This window comes from Barbatula barbatula (genome assembly GCF_947034865.1).
Source record: "Barbatula barbatula genome assembly, chromosome: 20".
NCBI classification, from domain to species: domain Eukaryota; kingdom Metazoa; phylum Chordata; class Actinopteri; order Cypriniformes; family Nemacheilidae; genus Barbatula; species Barbatula barbatula.
Genome location: NC_136783.1, coordinates 12,779,249 through 12,785,248, shown reverse-complemented (window position 1 = coordinate 12,785,248; position 6,000 = coordinate 12,779,249).

Genomic DNA, 6,000 nt, shown 5'->3' with positions numbered 1-6,000 from the left:
AACAGATTACAGATATAAACTTTTTACGAGGGAAACGAGTGGCGAAATATGCTGTGTTTACACGGCTGGAGGAAAGGTACACACGCGTCTCCTCGGAGCCCTGAGTGGCACGGTAAAAAGTGAAATAAACATTGGATAAAATAAACAAAGGGGGGTTGTGTACGCTCGGATGACAAAGGGCCTTTACCTTCTGGGATGGGAGAGGAGGGGTGGAGGAAGGTGCGCAGGACGAGGATTAGATGGGACTCAAACACATAACCTGCCATCTTCTGCCCTCAGGTGCTGGTAGCAGAACCAGTTCAGGGTGAGTTTCAAAGGTGTTTTTGAGAGAGAGAGAGAGAGAGAGAGAGAGAGAGAGAGAGAGAGAGAGAGAGTATACTGTTACAACACTAATAAGAAATGCCTGAAGGGCACTAAAGGGCCTTTTGGCCCTGGAACTAAAGGATGCATACAAAAGCACTTCTTCAGGGAAAAGGAGGGAGGAACATGAATCACATTCAATTAATGGAGAGGTTATAGTTAGGACGGAGAGAAAGTAGCTCTGTGTGTATGTGTTTGTCTGGCTTGGTTGTTGTTTCTGGTCTCTAGAGGAGAGCACCGTAAAGTCGTGGCTTTGGGCAGAAGGACTTCCTGATCACTACCTCCTCACATAATGGCTGCCTTTATCATGACAATGACAGTCCATACCAAGACCACCTGCGGAGCAGCAGCATGCGGCCACAAATCTAACATCAGCCAATTATAACAGCCCCTAATCAAACGCAACCAGTTGTAATCACTATAAACCTAAAGAGAGATTTCCACGCCAACATGCAACACGGCTGGAGGGCACCTTTGTCAAAAAATCAAGAATATCAACTACAGGTTTTCATTGTGACTTCAAACCTAAATTTAAAGGTAGGGTGTTAAGATGTTTGGAAGATAGAATACTTCTATTCCAGGCTAATTCCGCGGTCGCACTTGACTTTCCGTTCCATTGACTTCCATTCACACGCATGCGAATACGTCAGACCGGAAACGCAAGCACGTCCGAAGATTTTTAGCATTTCGCTGCTTAGCAAAGTTCAAGTCTTATATGACACACTTTATGCATGCAGAATTTAAAGAGATGGTTTATCAAATTTTCCAAACCTGTATGAATTTCTTAATTCTGCAGAACACAAAAGAAGATATTTTGAAATGAGCTCCCATTTACAAACATTATACAAAACCTCTGAGACGTTTCTCAAAATATCTCGCCCTTTTAAAATAACATATTTTATTATCGTATCATAATAACGTATCATTATTATTTTAACTGTATTTCATAACAGCCCTCATTAGAAGTCATGGCATCAACAAACAGGCTGAAAAATGAATGAGACCTGTACTGATCACAGAGCTTAAGGCTCAGCGAAAGACAGCAAGATGATGTGCGGGCTGGAAAAGAATAGGAAGGAACACAGACAGGTTGTGCTACGAAAGCACACCCAGCTTTTCACTGTTTAATGTCTCCCTGACATTTCTGCGGCGAGCAAGCCAGGTCCCCAATCTGATCTTTTTTCTTCTCCTCCTGCCAGCCCAATGGGAACATACTGAACCGAAGAGAGAGAGAGAGAGAGAGAGAGAGAGAGAGAGAACAGCAGGAGAAGATCTGTTCTGTCTATAACTCAAGCAAGGTTAGATGACCCAGACAAAGTCAGGGGTCAGGGTTCAGCAGGGGGGCAGAGAAACATGTAGTATAGCTGTGGCTGGATTAGATTTCACTGCAGCCTGGATTCTTTCTTTCATACTTTGAAGGTTACAGTCGGCTGTTTGTGAAGTGCTCCAGAGACCACCTTCATCTGTGTACGGCATGCTTCGCAGATTGGAGGCTTAAAAAACACCCGGAAACTGAACAAAGGACCCAGGTGGTCGATAGCAACATTTAAATGCTGTTTTATGAAAACTACATAAATATGACCCTTATTTCACTCAAAAATCGACAGAAGTCAGTCATTAACTTGACTCTTTTGTAACAAGCCTCAAATTGTGTTCTTCTGTTCAAAATGCACAGACGTAAAGCATTTATTACATATATAAGACAAAAAGAACTTGCAGTTGAGCAAATTTGAGCGTTATGGATGTGAGAATTTCAGTCAAAACTTGAAATATAAATTCTTAGAGAATGTAATTATTACCAATATGCCCAAATGTCTGTTTATCTTTACTAAACCCCTGATGAAAGAGTCCAGACAATTTTCCAGAAATGTTTATGTGTTAAGGATGTTACAAAAGGATGCACGTTGTTGAAAGAAAACAAACATTGTTGGATTTTTGTGATTTAAAATGTGCAAACCAGAAGCAATAGTACTCGACAAATGAAGAATGGATGGTTTTTCATAGAACATAAAATAGTAACATTTCATGTGTTCATTTATGAGGAATATGGACCGTATGGATGTGACAATTCTGTTATGGTGACAATTGACTAACCCGACTGTGGAAAACTCTGCTAAAATGCAAATGCTTAAAAACTTTAAGAGAGACTTCACATGGGTATTGTACCAACCTAATATTGACATCTGACCTATCATTAAGGTGAAAACCTTTGGTAAAATCTTGATTTATTTTCATTTTAAGATTGACATGTGCATAGAATTGCCCAGCTCTGACTGTTTTTAGGATACAACCCAAAGTAAACAGCGGACTTTTAAAATCTGGCTGCTTTACTTTATTTTCACAGCATGTGTCAACCTTGCTCTAGCTGTTTACATATCTGTCACAAGCTGTACCTGGTGCTTCCAGGGGTCTAAACACACACACACACTTTATTCTCTCTCTGTCTAACCTTTTTCTTTTTCATATGGTCGCTTAAAATAACTGGACACTTAAGCCACACTCTGCAAATAAATTAATGTCTTTGCATTACATAATGAAATATCAAACCAAGTGGCACTTCATTAAAAATGAAGCAAAAATTTGTTAGGTTTCAAAGGATAAAATAGATAATCATAAATAGGATGAAAGTCAAATGTAGCGGAACGCTTCTTTAGTTAATGTGATGAACCACACCTGTGGTTATTCTGCTAGACACCTGCAAGAATTTGAGTGAAACTGATATTCCTCCATTAAAAATGACCTTGAGGCCAGTTGCTTAAAACAAACTGTGATTTGCAAAAAGAGACATGGTTTGAAGTTGTTTCTGTGAACTAGTCTAAGCTCTGCAACAGATGCAACTTGGGTGCCTTTTTTCCCCGAACCTTTTCTAAGTATGACTTTAATGTTCAAATACTTTTGGGGTTTACATGTACACATACACCCTTTTAGTCCTTTACAGGACTGCAAACATTTTAAATAACTCGATCGGCTCTAAAACAAATAGAGGTGGAATTGCTACCCCATGTCACATCTGTGTTGTGTTACTGGTGACAGGAAAACGGAGGGGAAAGGGCGACTGCTTTTAAAAGACTGGCACTTTAAAGAGAAGTTTTCAAAAACACCATTGAGCAGGCACGCAATTACAGCCAATATGCAATGTCACCGATGACATTTTCCCCATAAATAAAAACAGTTAGCTTGGGTCCCTCCGTATGGAAGGTGCATCAGCCTGGCTGTTGTGTTTTTTAGAAACGCTAAATGAATGGCATTCAATGTAAGACTCTGGTTAAGCTCAACTTGTTTTATGCAGTTTTATCTAAAGCACAATGATCGAATCATCATAGAGTGGCAGGTTCGTGCCCAAGCCTCGGTGTGTGTGCGTGTATAAATCGTGCACTTTGAAACTCTGAATCATTGGACAGATGTCGTTTGGGGTTACACACCCGGCTGGGACTATAAGGATGAGCGAGGCTTGACCCGCCTGACCCGTCCTCTCTGCTGGACCACGGTAGAGCTTCTAGACAGCAATACTCAGAGGGCCTTTATTTCATGATGACAGAAAACATTTCTGCTTGTACGTGTGGAGATACAGTCGTTGTTTTTCAAAACCTTTCAGTTGTTATTACATTACACTGGATTATGACACAGTACCCCGGCCGTTTTGGTTGATATAATGAATTGGAACTGTAACGCTTTAATCTTTTGATATCTGCACTGTGCGTCGAAACTGACAAGGGAATGTAAACATTTAGATAAAACTGTTCTCTTAAAAACCAGCCCACAACTCAGAAAACCTAAATAAGAGTTCTTACACAAACATTAAATCCATGCCTGTGAATGAAAAGATCGACTCCAACAGAGAAGAGCACCACAGTGGCTGCTAAGAAATTTACATACAGCACCATCTAGTGACTCAGATGGATTTTGCACATGTAAACGCATCCAGATTATATTCTGCTCTATGTCCTTTTTTTAATATAGCCTTGTGCTGTTTTATTTTATATTTGCCTGGATCTGGAAATGCAAACATTTAACAATTCAAGACCGTCTCTCGCTCCATTCGGAAGTGCTGTCAAAACAAAGCGCAACAATTGTTTGTCGTCCCTCCGTAGGAGCATCACTACCTGCTCTGTACAGGCATCTGGCTATTGTTCACCACGGCTCCTTCGCTAACCCCAAACTGTTGACATCCGGTATATCTTTCACAATTTGGAAAAATAACAGGCTGTTAGAACACAATGTACCTTTCCAAATCTTCCAGCAACACATTCAACATGTGCTGCTGAGGCTCACTACTGTAATTTCCTGAGCAATGATGTTTGATTTATATTTGTAAAGGCGTAAGAAACCTCAAAGTGGGGCAAAGAAGGGGTGGGGCACACAGCTAACACCATTCTAACCTCTTCCCCCTTTTTTTTCTATAACCCTTAAGGAGAGACTTGCTAGGCTATAGCCACCTGCAAATTACAACTTAGTACTTGAAGAGTTAAGAATGTGTTTCTTTCAGGCTATTGTTGGAGTGTGCGGGTCAGGGGGTGGGGCGAACAGATTCTGGTAAGAGCCTTTAATCCACAGGCTGTCAGGCCCAAACCCTGCTTGACGCCCTATTGAAGTGTAACAGAACAAAACATTGGGCCCCTCGCTAAGCTCCAGCCTGGGCCCCATTCACAGCGACAGGAGAGCAAATTCTTTAGCTGCAAAGAGCCCTGTTCTTAAAGGGGAACACACAAACTTCAAAACAATGCAACACGGAGGAAGAACACATAAATGGCCAATCACTGTCGAGTGTGTTTGTTGGGAAAGGAGGGGGTTTTGGAGAATAACTTTGGTCATTTTTGTTAGCTAAACTTTAAATAAAATTGCACTATAAATGCAATTTCAATGGAGCAAACCTAAACATTATCTCAAAACAATGCAAAAGCAACAAGAACTATAAAATGTATTACCGTAATTTAAAAACAAATTCGCATTTTGGAATTTAAAGAAAAACATTTTGTTCAAACAATATATATTTTATTTGAAGAATTCCAAAAAACAGTATTCCAGCCATGTCCCCCTTGTACAATTTACATCATTTTAACTTGAATCTATTTGTTTTTAGCGTTAGCAACACATTTTAGCGGAAGGGCTGCAAAGTTCAGTTTTGAATAAGAGAATACATATGAGACCTTGCACTGAAAATATTTTCCCCAAATATGCTGCTTAACTTCTTTTAAAAAGAGTTGTGAATGGAAAACATTTTAGAAGGCATTTGGCTAGACTTGGAACAGAAATAGAAATGGCAAATGTACAACAAAACATGACACGTTTTATTACACTGTGATTAGTGAGGATTATTTTACCCTTTTATAAAGAGAGCAATAATTTAATGAAAACGAATTCAATGGGATTTGTCAACCCCACTGGATTTTTATGAAGGTTAACTAAGTTGCAGTGTTTGAATTAAACTCAAACATTATATTGCCCTGTTTTTTTCAGTCAGGCTGAAGACACCAAAGTCATCTGTCTGACTAGAAACAAATATATAAAACAAACAAATATATTCACTGTGTTTAATTACACAAAAAAACTAATCACAAGCCTGTGGTGAATTTGTTTTATACCAGAACAATTGGGCAGATAAGTAAATGTGGTCTCTATATGTATATTAAGCAAAATTTG